This window comes from Monodelphis domestica, chromosome 4, assembly GCF_027887165.1.
Source record: "Monodelphis domestica isolate mMonDom1 chromosome 4, mMonDom1.pri, whole genome shotgun sequence".
Lineage (NCBI taxonomy): Eukaryota > Metazoa > Chordata > Mammalia > Didelphimorphia > Didelphidae > Monodelphis > Monodelphis domestica.
In genome coordinates, this window is record NC_077230.1 from 123,825,954 (window position 1) to 123,844,745 (window position 18,792).

Sequence of the window (18,792 nt, forward strand, 5' to 3'; positions counted from 1 at the left end):
ATCCTCATCAGTCTTCAGGGTACCATATTAAGTCTCACCTTCTCCAAGCCTATACTAGAATATACTGGTATCTTCTGAGTTTTATATAGCTTCACATACCTTAGCATTTAATCGTTTCAAGAGTTTTAGCTTTGCCCCTCTAACTAGATGATAGGCTCCATAAGGACAGAGATCATCTCCTTGTTTAACATGTTTCTGGATAATCATATCTCATATTGATGGAGCAATTTACACATATTTTCTCACCAACTTATTACCCTGAGGTAGGTATATATTATCATATATGTATATATATATATGTATATACATATTATCCTCATTTATCATGTATTATTATAGTACATATAATGAATCATTAATATAAAATACATTGTACATGATTATCTTCTTTGTGTCAGAGTAAAATGAGGCTGAGAGAAGGGAATAGACTTACCTGAGATCACATTAAAAAAAATGAAAGGGCAGATAGGTGGTTCAGTGGATAGAACCTTGAGTTCGGAGGATCTAGGTTCAAATCTGACCTCAAATAGTTCCTAGCTATGTGACTCCAGACAAATCATTTAAACCTATTTGTCTAAAACTTGCCTTTCTATTTTAGAATTGTTATTAAGACAGAAATTAAGAGTTTTAAATAGGCAAACAAAAAAAAATAATAGTTCACCTGAGACTAGAACCCACATCTTAAAATCCAGTATTCTTTACACTATAGTTGGGTCCTGTAATGGGCCCTAGAAGTTGGGACCTTAACGCAATGTCTCATTGAGGAAGAAGTCATGAAACCAAGAGCAATGGTGGATGTTGAAAAGTATCCTTTTCTTTCTCCAAAGCCCAGCTCAGAAGTCACCCCCTCTATGAAACCTTCCCCTAACCTCTAGCTGTTACTTCTCTTTCCATCTTCATATTACTTTGTATTGACTTCTTTATGGATAGCCCATCTACCCTCCAGCAGAATGGAAGCTCCTTGAGATAGGAAATGACTTCATCTTTGTCTTTATTTTCTCAGTGTCCAGCATGATGCCATTATTATTAAAAAGATGAGGCTACTGAGCAAATCCAGTGGTTATTGAAGCCAGCTTTGCAACGTCTTCTAACCCTGATGCACCCGGCTTAGATTGGTTAATCCCTGGAGGTGTTTTAGAACTGTAAATAAGAGAATTACATTGGTTAGAACTCTGAGAAGTATGAATCAGTTCAGCTAAGAGAGTGTAGGATTTTCCAGCTTCTTTTTTTACCTTCTGTTGTTGTATCTGGCCCTGCAGGCAGTGCATCTGGGAGGCAATCAAGTGCTCATGTGGTTAGACTGTTTTCCAAAGAGGTCCCATATCGCCCATAGGCAGGATCTAGGCTAGTGATGGAGAACCTTTTAGAGGTGGAGTGCCAGGTCCCATCCCCACCCTACCCCCTAGACCAATGACTGTGACCCCCCCCAGAGACTTAATGCCACTCTCCTCCCTCCCACTGAGTTCTGGGCACACTCTGTCCCCCTTATCACACACAGGGGAGGGAGAAAGCTCTTCCATTGGACTGCAGAGGGGCAGGGGACATAAAAAAATGTCATCAGGTGCAGTGAAAAGGGGGAAGGAAGCAGCTCCAGCTGAGTCTTTCTGCCTTTCTAGTAATGAACGGGGGGGGGGCAGCTTTGTGCCCACAAAAAGTGCTCTTCATGCCATCTTTGGTCCCTGTGCCATAGGTTCACCATCACTGATCTAGGCTGTTTTTATTTTTTATTTTTTTCAGGACCGGGTATATATGAGCATTGTTGAAATTTCCTACAGATTAAGACTTAGAATCAGGGGGACAGCTGGGTGGCTCTGTGGATGGAGAGCCAGGCCCAGAGATGGGAAGTCCTGGGTTCAAATCTGGTCTTAGACCAATGCATACCTCTTAACATTTTTTTTTGCCTTAGAACCAATACCCAGTATGGATTCTAAGATGGAAGGTAAGACTTTAAAAAAAAAAGACTTAGAATCATGTAACTGAGCATTCATGCCTGGGACCAGGCAATAAGTAAACAACAAAGTCAATAGTCTGAAATTCTGGAGCACACACTTTGATGGATAAAGCAAAGAGACACAAACAAGATAAAAGAAGCAGAAACTGAGGCACAATTAATAACTGAAATGATGGGTAAACAGCAAAGGAGAAAAATACTAAATGATACTGAAGTGGGTGATCAAAAGGCAAAGTACAAAGTCAGGTATCAGAAAGTCCACAGGAACCCAAGGGGAAGGACAGAAGAAGGCAGACAGAACAAGTATGAGGCATCAAGGAGAGTGATTTTGAGGCAGATTTTAGGGCCTCCTGATGTGCTTCCTCTTGGGGGAAGAAATAGCCTCAGGATGGACAACACTGGATACAGAAGTGAAGGAATACACAGCATTTACCACTTTGGTGCTCTCAATCCCAGACACTCACTTGATATTCACATCCCCAAACTACACACTGCCTCCATGCTAGTTATTGCCTAAGGGTAAACTTGCACTCTTGGGTTCTTGGTTGAGATGGGGCAAGCAAGGGCTGGGGGAAGAAAGATACTGTGGTCTTAACCCTGATATTATAGGGATTTGCCTGGCTGGTTTTATGGAGGGAGATGATCCTGCCAAAGAGTAGGTAAAAAGCCTTGAGTCCATATGCTTTAATTCATCCATTCATTCAACAAATATTTCTTTAGCATCTATCTTACAGAAAGCTCCATTGTTCTTCAATACTACACAGTAGCTATGTAATAATAATTGTGGAAAATTAAATGTAGGAGCAAAACCTCATATTCCCTGCGTCCCTAAGGTCCTTGCCCCTTTCTGATGAAAGAGAGGAGTGGGTAGACAGTGGAGAGCCCCTCCAAGTTCCTCCCTTTAGTACTAGGTACTTTCCTCTTCTCTCAGGGACAATCTTTTGCTTTTCTTTGTATCCATAGCACAGTGTTTGGCACATAGTAGGTTCTTCATGAATATTTATTGACTGACAAAATAAGCAAATAAGCATTAGGATACCTATGTAGAACTGAACATTCCAGCTAGAAATTCAAGATCGTGAAAGCAACAATTGCCAGGCAGAGTCTCAAGATTTAAAGAGAGCACATTTCAACAAGCTTGAAGATAGGATCCAATGGCCTAATCTTTAAGATGAGAAGTTATCCCAAGAAGAAAGTAATCACAAGAATGAAATTCTGAAGACAAAAACATAATGATTAGAGTGAGAAAGAAAAAGTGAGCTGTCTAAAGAGAACAAGTACTTTGCCAATAAGGTATCTGTTTCCTGAATGTGAACTTAAAACAGGTGTATAAAATATAGAAATAAAGGCAGATAATTAAAGACAAATACAAAAACATGGCATAGTCCTATAAGAAAAGTGTTGGGAGTAGCCAGGTGGTTCATTGGATTGAGAACTAGGTCTAAAGAAGGAAGGTCCTGGGTTCAAATTTGACCTCAAATATTTCCTAGTGCTGTGATCCTAGGCAAGTCACTTAACCCACATTGCCTAGTCCTTATCACTCTTCTGCCTTGGAATTGGCACACAGTGTTAATTCTAAGATGGGAGGTAAGGGTTTAAACTTTTTAGGATAAAAAAAAGTTTCTGGAATTCTAAAGCCCAGAGGTTAGACTGATACTGAATGTTAGGGACATCATAAGAGCTTAAAAAAACTATATTGAAAAATAATTAATATGAAATTGAAACTGAAGATGAGTGAGAAGACATTAAGAGCTCACATTAATGGATTCACTGTCAGGCCTAAAAAACCTTACACCCTACCTTTCTCCCTAAGTTGGTAGATATGATTACTAAGCTGCTATCAGTGAAAAATCATCGAGAATAGGGTCAATAGCATAGGACCAGGGATGTGTGAATAGTTTCTAAATGTGCATAAAAGGAAAGAAAGTAGAATCTTTAAACCATCAGCATATAGACATGACTTTGACTCCTGGAAAAATTCTAGAATATCATTGAAGAGATGTTTTCTAAGCATTTTGAAGGGAGGCAGTTGTCAAGAGGAGCTAGCCTGACTTCATCAAGAGCAGTTTGCATCACTCTAGTGTCATTTCCTTTTTCAACAAGGTAGTTTCATAGACATAGTATACCTGGATTTCTTCAAACCACTGAAAAGTCTCTCATAGCATCCTTGTGAGCCAAATGAAGAAATATGGGTTTGACTATAGGATAGTTAGGTGGATTCAGGAACAGAATGAGTAGCATGACTCAGAGAATAATCACTCTTGGATTGATGGCAACTTAATGGCATGTACTTATGTTGGGTAAAACCAGATCCATAGGACACTCCACTGGAGACATGTTGACATGGATCCATTACTGACTACATGCATCCAGTTATTCAATCAGTTTCAAATACATCTACCTGGACCATTATCTAGTATACAAACTCTATTTGGTCCACAAGGATAGCCTGATTCTGTCAAAAGGTTTGCTAAATTCTAGGTATATATACTTTATTTATGATATTTTCTTCTCACAAAATAAAATTAGGTTAGTGTGGCATGACATTTTTCTAATGAAGATATATGGCCTCTTACTGATCATTTCTTCCTTTCTAAATGCTACTCAACTATCCCTTTAAATACATGTTCTAGAATTTTGCCAAGTTCACCAGTCTAGAGATTCTACCCCATATGTTTTTTTTTTCAATTTGCCTATCTCTAATCCTCTGGGGGTTTCACTGTGGTTTTTCAAACATTATTGAAAGTGTTTCACCAATAATTTATACTAATATTTTCTTTCCCTGGGATATAGAATTCAATGGCACACAACTAGCTGCTTGCTTACCATCTCCTAGAAAATGTCAGGATCCCCTACTCTATAGAGGTAAGGGAAATTTTTTAAATGGAAGGGGGTAAAAGGACACTCTAATATATGAAAACGAATAAGACATAGCCCTGCTCTGAGGAAGTTTACAATTTAATGAATATGTGATACAGTTGCAGGGAGTGGTGAGAAATAAAATATGAATAAATATAATGTAAAGCAGTCATATGAATGATACAGACTTAAAAAGTCCAGAGGAAAGATACATCAACCTGGGCTTGGGGATTGAAAATGTCTCAGAATAGGCTTTGGCTAATTCTCATTAGAACTTCTATGAGGAGAAGAAAAACAACTGCTTGATCACATGGTTTGGTGAGGATATAATCAGGAATGTAAACTCTAAATGATCACCCTGGTGCAAATATTAATAATATGGAAATAGGTCTTGATCAATGACACATGTAAAACCTAGTGGAATTGCTCATTGGCTACAAGAGATGGGTGGGAAGAGGGAAGAGAAAGAACATGAATTGTGTAAGCATGGAAAAATATTCTAAATTAATTAATTAAATAAAAAATTTTAAGACTAAAAAAATTTAAAACTTAAAAAGAATGAAGTGCATTTAGGTTTAGGGCTTAGATTTAGAAGGGCCCTCAGAGATCATTTAAGAAATTCTTCTCATTTTATAAATGATGAAAAAAAAGTGTCTAAGAGTAAGTGGCTTGATTAAGGTCACAGAGTAAATAATAGAGCTAAGTATTGAGCTAATTCCACATACTGGGCCCTTTCTTCATACTTCTGAAGTGATTTTAGCCTTGTTTTACATATAAAGATATTTTAAATCAAAAGTTGCTTGCCTATGGCCTCCAAGTCAGTTCATTTTCAGATTAGCTAGCTTCTTGAGTAGAGAAGCCCAAGAGAAAATAGAGCAATGAAGAGCTAAGTTTTAATGGAGAGAAGCAAGAACCAGAAAATGAGATGTTACCTATCTCGAAAGAGCAGCATCCAAGTGACATTATAACAATTGGGCAGGGGGTATTCTATGCAATATGAAGACACTGAAGATGGGAAGTAGAGGGAGAAAATGAGAGGGCACTGAAAATAAACTTTGCTATTTTAGTGTTTTACTAAAAAGGACACAAATAGAGATAATAACCTCTACCTCCCAGGGTTGCCATAAAGATCAAGATATAGACATATGTGTATTATGTATAGAAGTATACATATATAGTTATATATGTATATATATAAAGTATTTTAAAGCCTTAAAGCTCTACATAAAAATCTATTATTTTTATTACACATACTGAAGGGATAAAAAATCATCTACAAACATCTCAACACTATAAACTCCTACCCCACCTTACAAACACACATATTACTTTCTAAGTGCAACCACCTCTCAATCATCCATTTCCTTAAGGTTTATATTAGAAGTTCACCGGAAACTTAACTGACTGCCATGAATCTGGAGTATTGAATTCTAATCTTAGCACCACATTTAAGAGAAACATTGATAAAATGGAGTGTACATAGCAAATATGGCAACTAGCTGAACAAGATCCAGAAATTATGTTTTATGAGCAATAGCTAGGGATGATAAGCCAAAGGGGAAAAAAAGACAAATTTTGAAACTATTTTTAAAACACTGAGGAGCTATCAGATAGAAAAGAGATTAGTCTCATTCTTCATATCCCTTCAGGTCAAAAGTAGGACCAGGGGGTAGAAGGTTTAAGAGGGAAATTTTGGATCAATATAAGAAAAATTATCTAAAACTCAGAGCTGTCTGAAAATGCAATGGACTTTCTTGAGAGGTAGCAAGGTTCCTGCTATGAGAAATATTTGAAGAAAGGTTGGCTCACTACTTCTTAGGGATGTTGCAAAGAACACTCATGTATTGAGTGTTATGTTAGACTAGATGGTCTCTAAGATGCTTTTCAGCTCTAAAGTTTTATGATGTCATTATAGGTAGTTAATGGGATGGGATCCAGCTATCACTGGCTTTCAGAACAAAATGCAAATTCTTCAGTCCAGTATTTGCTCTTCTGAATAGAACCCTTTCACATGAAGATACCAACAACTGTGACTGAATGGAAATGACCTGCAAAAATTAGTTGGTAAATCAGTAAGTCATAGCAGCAAGAGCATAGGACCCCAACCTTCAAGGCCAAGTACTATTACTCCCAGGGTAACCTTGGATAAATCTCTTTACCTCTCTGTGATTCAGTTCCTTTACATGTAACTGGAGATGGTTGTACTAAATGATTTTTTAATTTTTTTAAATTTTTATTTAATTGATTAAATTATTTTTATAATTGTAAATCATAAAAAGTATATAAAATATAAATTATAAAATATAATAAATTTTATTATTTATTGTTTGTTATAAAAATAAAATAAATATATAAAATTATAAATTATAAAAAATTTTTATAAAAAATTTCCATGGTTACATGATTCATATTCTTTCTCTCCCTTCCTCTCACCTCCTCTCCTGCAGCCAATGCTCAATTCCAGTGTGTTTTATGTGTCATTGATCAAGACCTATTTCCATATTATTGATAATTGATCTAGGATGATCATTTAGAGTCTATATCCCCAATCATATCCCCCTTGACCCATATGATCAAGCAGTTGTTTTTCTTCTGTGTTTCTACTCCCACAGTTCTGTCTCTGGATGTGGATAGTGTTCTTTCTCATAAGTCCCTCAGAAATGTTTTGGATCATTGCATTGCGGGTAGTAGAGAAGTCCATTATATTTGATTGTGCCACAGTGTATCTGTCTCTGTGTATAAGGTTCTCCTGGTTCTGCTCCTCTCACTCTGCATCGATTCCTGGAGGTCGTTCCAGTCCCCATGGAATTCCTCCAGTTCATTATTCCTTTGAGCACAATAGTATTCCATCACCAACAGATACCACAATTTCTTCAGCCATTCCCCAATCGATGGACACCCCCTCACTTTCCAATTTTTTTTGCCACCACAAAGAGCATGGCTATGTACTAAATTATTTTTAAGGGCTCATTTAGCTCTAAATCATACGGCCTCTGATTCTATACAAAATTCCTATAATCTTCTTCACAAAGCCAAAGCCTTCAAATTTTCAGTTAAAAGATTTTAATTCAAATTATGACTCTGCCATTGACTGTATGATGTGATTATATAAGTCTTTTCATGGCCCTTGGTCTCAGTTTTCTTATTTACATTAGAACTGGATGATCACCAAGATCTCTTCCAGCTCTCATCCTTATCTTGCAAAATCCTTTAAAAAAAAAAATCTTTCAGGTTCCTTCTAGCTCCCAATCTTCTGGTCTTAAGTTTCAACCCAAATGCTTATATGTCAATAAAACATTTCCCCTGGGGGAACATTAGACCAGTGGGTCTGAGAGATTTATCATGAGCTTTTACTTGATTATATGAAAGAAACTTCCATTCTAAGGAATATCACAAGAGGTCTATGTAAGCACCTTTTGAGTGTAATGACATCAAAGAGGGAAGCCAAGTTTTAGGGCTAGCAATTCTTGATTTCTCAAGAGCTGATGATCCAATTTGTGGATTATGTCAGCCTTTTGGCTTTTTTTCTGATTTCACTGCTCATTAGCCCATAACCTTCTTTGCCCAAGAAGATAAAAGGAGCTTAAACTCAAAGCTGTCCCTGTAGCTTCTTTGGAGAAGCCCTAGTTTTAAAAAAAAATTTTTTTTAAAGTCTGGATGGGGGAGGAGGTTGTAACTAATGGGGGAAATGAGGTTTGAGGATTATCTGGATTCCACTCAGCAGCTCTTTACAATCTCCCTCCTCTTCCCGCCCCTTCCCAATGGGTTCCTGGATAAGCAACAGTTGATTTGATCAGCCTTGAAAAGAAAAATATATAATTTTATAATAAGATCTCTAACTACCAGAGCCATCTCATCTAAGGAGAACTTTCTTTAGTCTAAAGGAATTCCTAATATATCCTTTCAAGGAGATTTGGGGAGGTGGAGTTCCATTCCTCCTTCATTTCTCTCTTCCCAAAAAATATTCACTAGATACTTGATCCTCAAAGCATTGAAACCTGGGTCACCATTTCCACACTGTCAGTTGGCAGGGGGTCCTTCTTACATAGAACATCAGATAGCCCTCTCAGTCAAGGAAAGGCAAATCTTTTAATCCCTAGAAGGGGAAGATTTCATCCTGTTACATAGCATTTTCTGAGGTTTAGAGGGCTGCTACTTTTTAAAATGACATTTATTTATTTACTTGCTTACTGATTTCTAATGCACAGACTCAGGATGGTTTGGAATCCCCGAAGAGCTCCTCCAGCCCTTTAACCTCAGTGACTCAAGAGCACAGAGGAAAGAGAACAAAAAAGAAAATCTTAAACTTATCAACATTTCAAAGCTGGCAGTTAAAGGTGACTGAATCAAACAGTGATATTTGGCCTATTGACCAAGCTCCTCACCAAAACTAATAGCAGAAATTCCATTCTCCAAAAGGTAAAGAGGTCATATGTAATCTATGCAAGGTCCCTGGTACCCATATCCCCCAGGATTTCATATCCTCAACCTGTTGAAGCTCTCATTGTCTTTGGGGACACCACTTAAAAGCCAAAATTTCTGAGATAAGTCAGGAAATACCATTTCTCATAGGATCATAGTTTTAGAACTACTAAACACTTGAGAGACCAACTTGGTCAATTTCCCTCATTAGATGACCCAAGAGGGGCTCAAAAAGGCTTACCTAGGTTCATCCAGTAGTAATTAATCAAGTTGTGGCTTGAACACAAGTCCTTTGACTCCAAAGATGCTCTTTCCACTGTACTACAGTTGTATAGGCTGAAAGAGCAACTCACATTTCCATGTCACTTGAAAGCATACAAACTAGTTCCCTCATGATAACACTATGAGGGTACAGCAAGATAAAAATCATCTCCACTTTCAACTGAGTTGTCCAGAGTCACATGCCTAGTAGATAGCCGAGGAAGGATTCAAACTCAGGTTTTCTCGTCTCCAAATTTGATGCTCTATCTATCACACGGTGATGTATCTAGATCTATGATATTCTGATCTAGATCTATTATCCTAGAAGATGTGTGTCTCCTTTCAACTCTAAAAAACATTCTTTGACTTCACTTTGTTAAGGGCCAACTCCTCTATTTGCTCCCTTGATCCCATTTCCTCCTGATTCCTAACACAAATTGTCACTCCTAAGTCTTCAACTTCTGCTGATTTATATTTATCTCTTCCTTTGCTTCCTACAAATATTCCCCAGCCTCCTCCAATCCTAAAAAATTCTTTACATGATCCTACCATCCCTTCAAGTTGTCATTCTATCTCTTCTTTCACAACCATACTCAAAAAATAAAACAAAAATCCTTCCTATACTCATTGTCTCTACTTTCTCTCTTCTCACTAACTTTCTAATTCTTGGCCATCTAGTTTCCTTACATTACTCAATTAAAACTCCATTCTCCAAAGTAGCTCATATCTTATAATTGCCAAATCCAATATGATAATTTCTCAGTCCTCATCCTTTTAATTTGTTTATTTGACCTCTGTAGCATTTTACAATGTTGATCAGCCTCTTCTCCTATACATACTCTCCTCTCTATGTTTTCAGGACATTGTTCTCTCTTTCAGCCTCTCAATTTTGCTGGATCACCATGGAGGTGCTCCAAGATTTTGTCTTCCCTCTAATATTTGCTCCACCACTCAAGCTTCAGTTTCCTTATCTATAAAATGAGGAAGACATAAAAATAAATGTTATTGACATCTTCTGTTTGACTTGACCAACATTTCCCAAGGTATCACTTACCTTTACCCTTCCCCCAAAGAGATGATCTTTATAATGACAACCAAAAAAGATGAAAAAATTCAGGGTAACTAACCAATATACTAAAACATTCTAACCCAACAATAGTAGTCAATGCCCACTATCACCATCTGCAAAGAAATAAAGAAAGGAGCCTTTTCTCTTCTTTTGAGGACAAGCATGGTCATAATTTTATAGCATTCTGTTTCAATCATTTTATTATTCTTTCCATTGACCTTGATATAGTCAATTTATACTCTCCACCCCAACCCCAGTTCTGCTTATTTCACCTTGCATCATCAGTTCATATAAATCTTGCCATGATTCTCTGTATTCCTCCTATACATCATTTCTTATTACACAGTAATATTACATTATACTCATGTACCATCAGTTTTTAGCCATTCCTCAATTGATAGGCATCAGTTTTGTTTGCAGTTCTTGGTTATTTCGAAAAAGTGTAGCTAAGTTTTGGTATCCATGGGCCCTTTCTTTTTATCATTCCTCTGCTTTAGGCATATAGTATATAATGCTATCTCTGAGCAAAAGGTTCACAAAGAACTTTGATATAAAACAGTGTAATAAGGAAAGAGGAGACATATGGATGAAGTGCTATGAGAAATCAGTTCTAGCTGGAGTGGCAGAGAAAACTTCAGGAGGAAGGTAGGATCCAAGCTGGGCCTTAAAGGAAGGGAAGGATTTCAAGAGGTAGAAATGCAAAACAAGTATGCATTGGCATAGGGAATAATTAGATTAAAACCAAGATGAGGGAACAGTTTTGTCAGACTGACTGGAACATTTTTTATTCACAGTCACCTCTCTCATATACTTTCTTTTCTTTGCATTGCCCTGCAACTACCCTAATTCAGGCCCTTATTATTATCTCATACCTTGAAAAAAAATGCACTAGTATACTGGTTCATCCCCCTACCTCACCTTACACAGCCAATCTAGATACATTAATTTTCCTAAGAGAATTTCTTTTATGGTGTCCTTACTTGGGTCAAAAACTTTTAATGTCTTCCCCGTTACCTCTGGAATAGAGCCTTAATTCAAAGTCCTCTACCCTCCAACCCAAGACTACTTTTCTAGCCTTATTTCATACAGAGAGAGAGAGAGAGAGAGAGAGAGAGAGAGAGAGAGAGAGAGAGAGAGAGAGAGAGAGAGAGGCATGCTGGATATCCAGCCTGGAAGATTTGGGTTCAATGCCTGCCTGCCTCTGACATATACAGTGTGCCTCTGGGCAAGTCACTTAACATCTCTTCCTCTACCCTCCTCCACCACCCAGTGTTCTATCAAAGATGTCAAACACATGGCCAAAGGCAGGGTGCAGCCCACAACACTCCTGAGTGCAGCCCAAACGAAATTAAAATGCAATTGGGAAATATTTATCAAAGTAAATTAAAATACAATAAAGCATAGATAATATTACATTTAAATATGAAGTCAAAAGATGGCCAAGGAGATTCTTATGTATAGTTTATGATCCCTTTCCTATTTGAGTACCACTGCTCTATGTAATTCTCTAAGACTCTAAGATGCTGTGACTTTTCTAAAGCCTTGAATTGACAGATCCAGTCCCTATGCCCTTCCTTTCACATATGCAACATTCTAGCCAAATCACTGCTTGCTTTTTAGCAATGTCTTTGCATTCTCCAGGCCTATGTTCATACCATTCCTTCTACCTAGAAGGTTCTTCCTGACCTGCTTTTCTCATCTTTCCAGCTTAAGAAAATATTACCCATTCTTCTAGGTCAAGATCAAAATCCATCTCCTGCATGAAGCCGTCCTGGGTTCCTCCGAACAGGAATGATCTTTTTCTCCATTGAACGACTTTAAAGATCCTCTATGCCACTCATCACAAAGTTCCTTAGAGTATAGTAATAAATTGCTTATGTTGTTGAATTGCACTTTTCTTTTCTTTTTTAATCAATATTGACTCCAATGCAGAAGAATGCTAAAAGCTAGGCAATTGCAGCCCAGGGTCACACAGCTGGGAAGTGTCTATGTTCAAATTTGAACCCAGAACTTCCTCACACCATGCCTGGTGTTCTAACCATTGTACTACCTAGCTGCCCCTAAATTGCATATTTCTTGAGGGAATTTTTCAGAGAAAGTATTCCATTAATATCCACTGACTGAGTAGAGGTTCTGTGATACAATATGAAAAGCACTGCACTTGGAGTAAAAAGAACTGAGTCTAAATTTCATTTTTGTTATTTATATCATGTCACCTCAAGCAAGTTACCCCTCTCTGAGTCACATTTTCTTGCTCAGTAAAATGAGGGGGTTGGAATAGATGATCTTTCTGTTCTAAATTCCTATGAATGAATTTATTGGGGAGGTGGGAGAGGAGAAGGGATACTGGACATAAAATTTCATTAGAAGAAGAAACTTCTAGTGAAGAAAGTTCTTTCCTCAATATAGCAGAATCACTACAAAACCTAAAGTCTTTGAGCAAGGGCTCTTAACTTGGGGTCCACAGAATCCCCTAAATTTCCTTATATGGATTTCAAGGGGTCTGTGAACTTGAATAGGAAAAATAATTACATCTTAATTGCAATATGATTGATTTCTTTTGCAATAGAATATAGTTTATTTTATTCACTTAAAAACATTCTTCTCAAAAGTTCACCATGTTGCTCAAAGGGTTTATGGAATGAAAAATGTTAAGAGCCCCTGCCTTAGTTGTCTGGGACACTGAGAGGTTAAAAGACTGCCCACACTCAGAGAGAGCAGGTATGTTGCAGAAGTGAGTCTTGGCCCAGAACTCCAAGATTAGCTTTCTCATAACTACTCCACATTGTCTCTCATGAATGTATAGTAATTAAAAAAAATACCTTCACCTCTTTTTTAATAGTCACAAGCAGTAGAGCCCCAGCTGGATAAGGGAAACAGAATCTTCCTTCAAGAACAAATTAGCCAAGGTTTTTTCCTGATCCTGTTCTGTTATTGCCAGATAGTACTACCTGTTCTGAATGTACTTCACCAGGCAGTTAAGACTTGACTTCCTCCCAAAAGGTAGCAAGAGGAATTCTTTCCTGATTTCTTTTTCCTAAGAGGTTGAACATACAGAGACCCAGTTCCTTCTATTTGTAAAGGCAAGTGCTGAGTACATTTCTGGACCACGTGAGCCTGAAAGGTTCCCTCACCAACCAGAAAGAAAAGGGGGAATTCAACAGCTGTGGTGACAGATGTTGGCGACAGTGATTATTCCATTCTTGTTTGCATTCAGATTTCTCAGTCATTCTTGGTTTTTTGAAGTCAGTCTTGTTTGACGCCTGGTTTCCCCTGGACTTGGTGGTGAACATGAACAGCAACTCCCACCCCCTTTCCACCCTCTCCTCCTCCCCACTCCCCCTCCAGTTTGTTGTGTTTTTTTTTTCCCCTAACCTTGTCCATACCCTCCTCCCATACACCCTCCTGGTTCCCACATCCCCTCTTTCTATGTTTCAGGCATGGAGGGAAAACCCCATGTTTATTTTGGGGAGGGAAGACACTCCAGGCTCAGTTATATCCAAGGCCAGTTTATCTCAGAGATGAGCAAACTTCGGACTGCTCAAGACTTCCATAGAATACCAAAAAGGAGTGTCTTTGTTCCCTGTAAACAGAGTATTTACTTTGATCTGGTAAAATGAATTAATGAAAGGAAATGACACCTTCAATTTCACTGGGGGTAAGTGGAGGAGGGAGGTGGGAGAGTTTTGTTTTGTTTTGTTTTGTTTTGTTTTGTTTTTTCAAGGCAGGGAAGGAAAGTAGGGGGAGGGAGACCCTGGTAGGGTTTTCTAAAGTCGAGCCCTCTAGGAAACAGACAGATCTTTTCTCGGATTAAAAGTCGCCTCATAATACTGTAAGGTCCATGTATATGCAAGCAGTTCAGAGTTATTACAGGCCTAAAATAGGAAACCATTCACTTGATCTTTTGGTTCAATCCTATTAGGGCCCCCCTGGAGTTCGAGATAGATACCAGCCTGTCATGTCCCTGTTGCTGTGACGACCCTGTCTTTATAGAACAAGAAAGAGAAATGATAGTGATTGGCAGACCTTGCTTGCCCTAGTATGTAACACAAAGGGAGACAAAATGAAGAGGAAGTCAGACTCTTCTTATAGTTTTGATGCTTCTTAACCCTACACCACCTTCCACCTGGTCAATGTCACCCTCCGCCCTCAAAGCTTCCAAAGGAAGGAGGGGAGCCGGATTTTTTGCCCCTAAATACGAAGAGAAAAAAAAGTGCTTTCTCTCTTCCAATAGTCATTAATTATCTTTTTAAAAAATTGATTAGAAGGCACAACAGCTTCTTTGATCAACTTCATCTGGAGAGAAAATAGAGGCAGTGGTGGGGGGAAAGGGGGAGGGGGCACAGATAAAAGGAGTTCCCAGAAAAGGCTTGGGTCTGAAGCTGACTGTGTATTGTATGTGAAGCCACTGTTTGCCCGATGTGGAAGGAGAAAAAAAATAAAGGCAAGAATCTGATAAATCCTACCATATGGTGCCAGACTATAACTCCCTGGCTATAAATAATGGCCTCCTTTTTGGGGCTTTCTCTTCCCGTTTCTGCGATTTCTGCTAAAGTGGCTGGAACCGATTTCCAGGGACCGTTGTGAAAAGTGCAAAATGTAGTTTGTTTTCATTTCCTTTCTCCTTCACTGTCTACGAAAGGAAAAAAGGAAGCCAGAAGGACAGGGAACAGAGAGGGAAAGGGGAGGGGCAGGGGACAAGGAGATTCTGCCAAAATATGAAGACAGCCCATAGCTCAAACTGAAAAGGTTTTGAAATTCAGCTTAAAGAAAGTGTAGAATTGGCCTTAGCACCTTAAATAGCAATGATTAAACTTGTCAGATTAGAATGACGTTAAAAAGGACATCTCTCCTGAGTTCCCCAAGTCCGTGTCCATAGACTCCAAAGATGTAATTGTCATTGGCCAGGCAAGGCATCAGTTTGGACTCCAGGCACATTAGTTGGTATTTACAAAACAAAACAAAACAAAACAAAAAAAGCCAGATATCAGAAGTCAAACCCTTTTTACACCAAGATAGGAAGGAGGACTATATTCCTTCTTAATTAAAAAATAAGGTAACATACCGAGATTAGAGCCTTGTGTCTGCACTAGGCATTACATTTGGCATGTGTTGTCTCTCAGTCATAAAACGGATTGATTTAAAAATACTTTGCCGAGAAGATCTTCCAAGAGGAAATTAATACAATTTGGTTTAAAACTTGCTCTCCATCTGCTAAACAAGACAATTCCAATCAATCCTAGTTTACAACCTCATCCCAAAGAAATAAAAGCCGAAATCTTTCTCAAACCCCAAGTTTTCATAATATTTTAAATAGTAAAATAGGCTTAAATATTATTTCTAGGAAAAAGGGAAGAGAAAGAAAGAAAGAAAGAAAGAAAGAAAGAAAGAAAGAAAGAAAGAAAGAAAGAAAGAAAGAAAGAAAGAAAGAAAGAAAGAAAGAAAGAAAGAAAGAAAGAAAGAAAGAAAGAAAGAAAGAAAGAAAGAAAGAAAGAAAGAAAGAAAGAAAGGAAGAAAGAAAGGAAGAAAGGAAGGAAGGAAGGAAGGAAGGAAGGAAGGAAGGAAGGAAGGAAGGAAGGAAGGAAGGAAGGAAGGAAGGAAGGAAGGAAGGAAGAAAGGAAGGAAGGAAGGAAGGAAGGAAGAAAGGGAAAAAACTTTCCTTCTAAAAAAGCCCTGAAATAGGAAATGAAGATCTGCTCTGTAGTATAACTAAAAGGAAAAGCTGATCAATCCTGACATGTATTTCATTTAAAATAAAGCTTTTTATCTTCATAAATACTAGGTTCCCTTCAAAAAGAAACCAAAAAAATTTTTTTGCAAAGTCCTGTAAGGGGGAAATATTATTAAAATGAGAATTTGCTTCATTGTGAGTCACTGCTCCAACATGGCTCTTTTAGAGAAGAAAACAAAACAATGATTATGTTTTAAGGAAGAAGAATTTCTCAGGTTGGGCTTAGAAGAAATATAAACTACCAATCAGTCCACAAAAATAATTCTTAGAAAAAGTTGTTGAACAAAACCACCTGTCCTTATTGTAAGCACTATCGTTTCTCTCCAAAAGGACCATTGCTTTCCCCAAAATAAATTTGAGTAGTTATTACCAAAGCTAAATATCTCCAGCTTTAAAAGAAACCCCAAAAATTATAAGGAAAGGTTTTAGGGGTAGAAAATATTAGGGGCAACTCTTTTTCCATCCTGAGGTAAGTGTCATTTCTTTTTCCATCATGTTTAGTAAGGGGAAAATATTCTGTCAAGTTTACAAGTTATTTTGTTGTTTTTAAAGAAACAGGTCAAGGGAAATAAATTTTAAGCCATGGTAGAGAAACTAAATTAAAATGTAATACAGCAATACTTAGAGCAAACACCAATTGATTTTATAGGATAAATTTTAGTTAGAAAATATTTGTTGTTGGATTATAAATTTTAAAATACTTTGCTAAATTCCCAAACAAAAATCAGTAACAATCAGAACTTTGAATGCAAACCCACATTTTCAATTTGTCAAGAATGTGAATGTGTGTGCGTGTGTTTATTTTGTTTTTATATAAACAGCTTTTTTTTTTTCAGGAACACTTGCCCCTGGCTTGCTTCTAAGTCCTCTTGGAAGTTCTAAAGGTCTAGAAAAGTGCAAACCCCAGATGCCTGCCTCCACTGATGTTACAAAAAAGTTTCCTCTCTTCAAGTCAAATTTCCCATGCTTTAATAATGCTTTTGCAAATTTGAAAAAGTCAGCAACCAAGTGAAAACGTTTGATCAATGGCCTCAAGCCAGTACTTGATGCCACCACACACACACACACACACACACACACACACACACACACACACACACACAGTTGTTTTCCTCCACCAACACCCCTCACTAACTCTCCTGAATCTTGGAAGTGTCTCACGTGTGAAAATTTTATTTTCATTACAAAAATGGCAACCTAGTGTCTGTATATATGCATACACATATATGCAAATGTGTGCATGTGTATGTTTGGGTAAAAATAAAAATGCTTTCTTCATATTTCATAAACAAAAAGTGGCGACACAAATAAATAAAAGAAACTATTAAATGGCAAAAATGCTTTCCGATTATATCCATTCCTTACTACTTGTCAGAATGCGTAACTGAGGTCATTTGCTAAACCCAGAAGATGTCTAAAGTCATTAGAAACTTCATCCTATTCATTTTCTTGCATTAAGATATTCAAAATTCTGCTTTTCAAATCCTTATAGTGTTTCTTCCTCATTACTTAGCCCCCTCATCAGCTGCTTCAGGAAGGAAATAAGTGGACAGATGCTATAATTTATGAGGGGTGTCATTTAAGAGAAAAACGATTAAGATTAAATCTCCCTGTTTATTTTTTTTTCTTCTTTTCTGTTTGAACAGTACTTCAACTGGGTAGCAAAGGAGAGAAGAAAGCTGGGTCTCGGTTGGTAGAATCAGTAGTGAATTTGCGCCACCTTCTGGCGGGTCCAATTATAACGGAAACACTCCATGCTTTTTTTTTTTTTTTTTAAATAAAAGAAGTACCTATTCTAAACCACCTCGCCTGGCCTCACCTCATCCCCTCCCCACCAGTACCACTCCGCCCCACCCCTTTTCTTTGGCTGTTTGCCTAATTGTATACAAACACTACCTTGCTGTACCCGGCACTTGTAGGGCATCTCTGAGAGCCTGATTTTCCTAGGGTATTTTGAACTTGCAAACCTTTTCTTTATCGTGTCCTCCAAACAACACACAAAATTCCTTACTGGGAGCTGCATATTAATTTACTGAAGCTGAGTCTGTGGCAGAAGAAAAGAGCTCTAGAATAGTTACTCCCTATTATATTTTGGCTTTCCTCCGTAGAGCGCTTTAAAACAAATAGGGGACTGCCTGGAGTACCGGAGAAACAAACGCTTCTCTTTCTTGGGTTCATAAAAACCTCATTACCCACAATTAATCATAATGACATGCTGTATTCAGGGTTTTTGCTAGGACCTGGCTAGGAGAAAGGATGAAGTTTCCCATAGATTTCAGTCCTGCCTGCAATGTGGATTTCGGGGTGCAAAGCTAGTTTGCCCACATTACCAGTTCTCTTGGATTTCTACTTCTTTCAAAAACGTTTGCTTGTCCTAGGGCAGAGCAGATTTTCTGTGGCTTCCAATAGGTGAGAAGCCCAAATTTAATGACCAAGATAGGAGACAATCTGAAGGTTAGGAGGCTTTTTCTATAATTTCAAGAATCTAACATGATTTAA

General features: G+C 37.8%; 1 long non-coding RNA gene across 1 annotated transcript; it reads left to right on the forward strand.

The window, feature by feature from the left end:
• The first annotated feature begins 4,623 nt into the window (after nt 1-4,623).
• Nucleotides 4,624-12,481, forward strand: LOC103103035 (uncharacterized). Its single transcript, XR_467371.3, has 3 exons — nt 4,624-4,816; nt 9,019-9,229; nt 12,298-12,481. It is a non-coding gene; the product is annotated as an uncharacterized LOC103103035 (long non-coding RNA).
• The last annotated feature ends 6,311 nt before the right edge of the window (nt 12,482-18,792 follow it).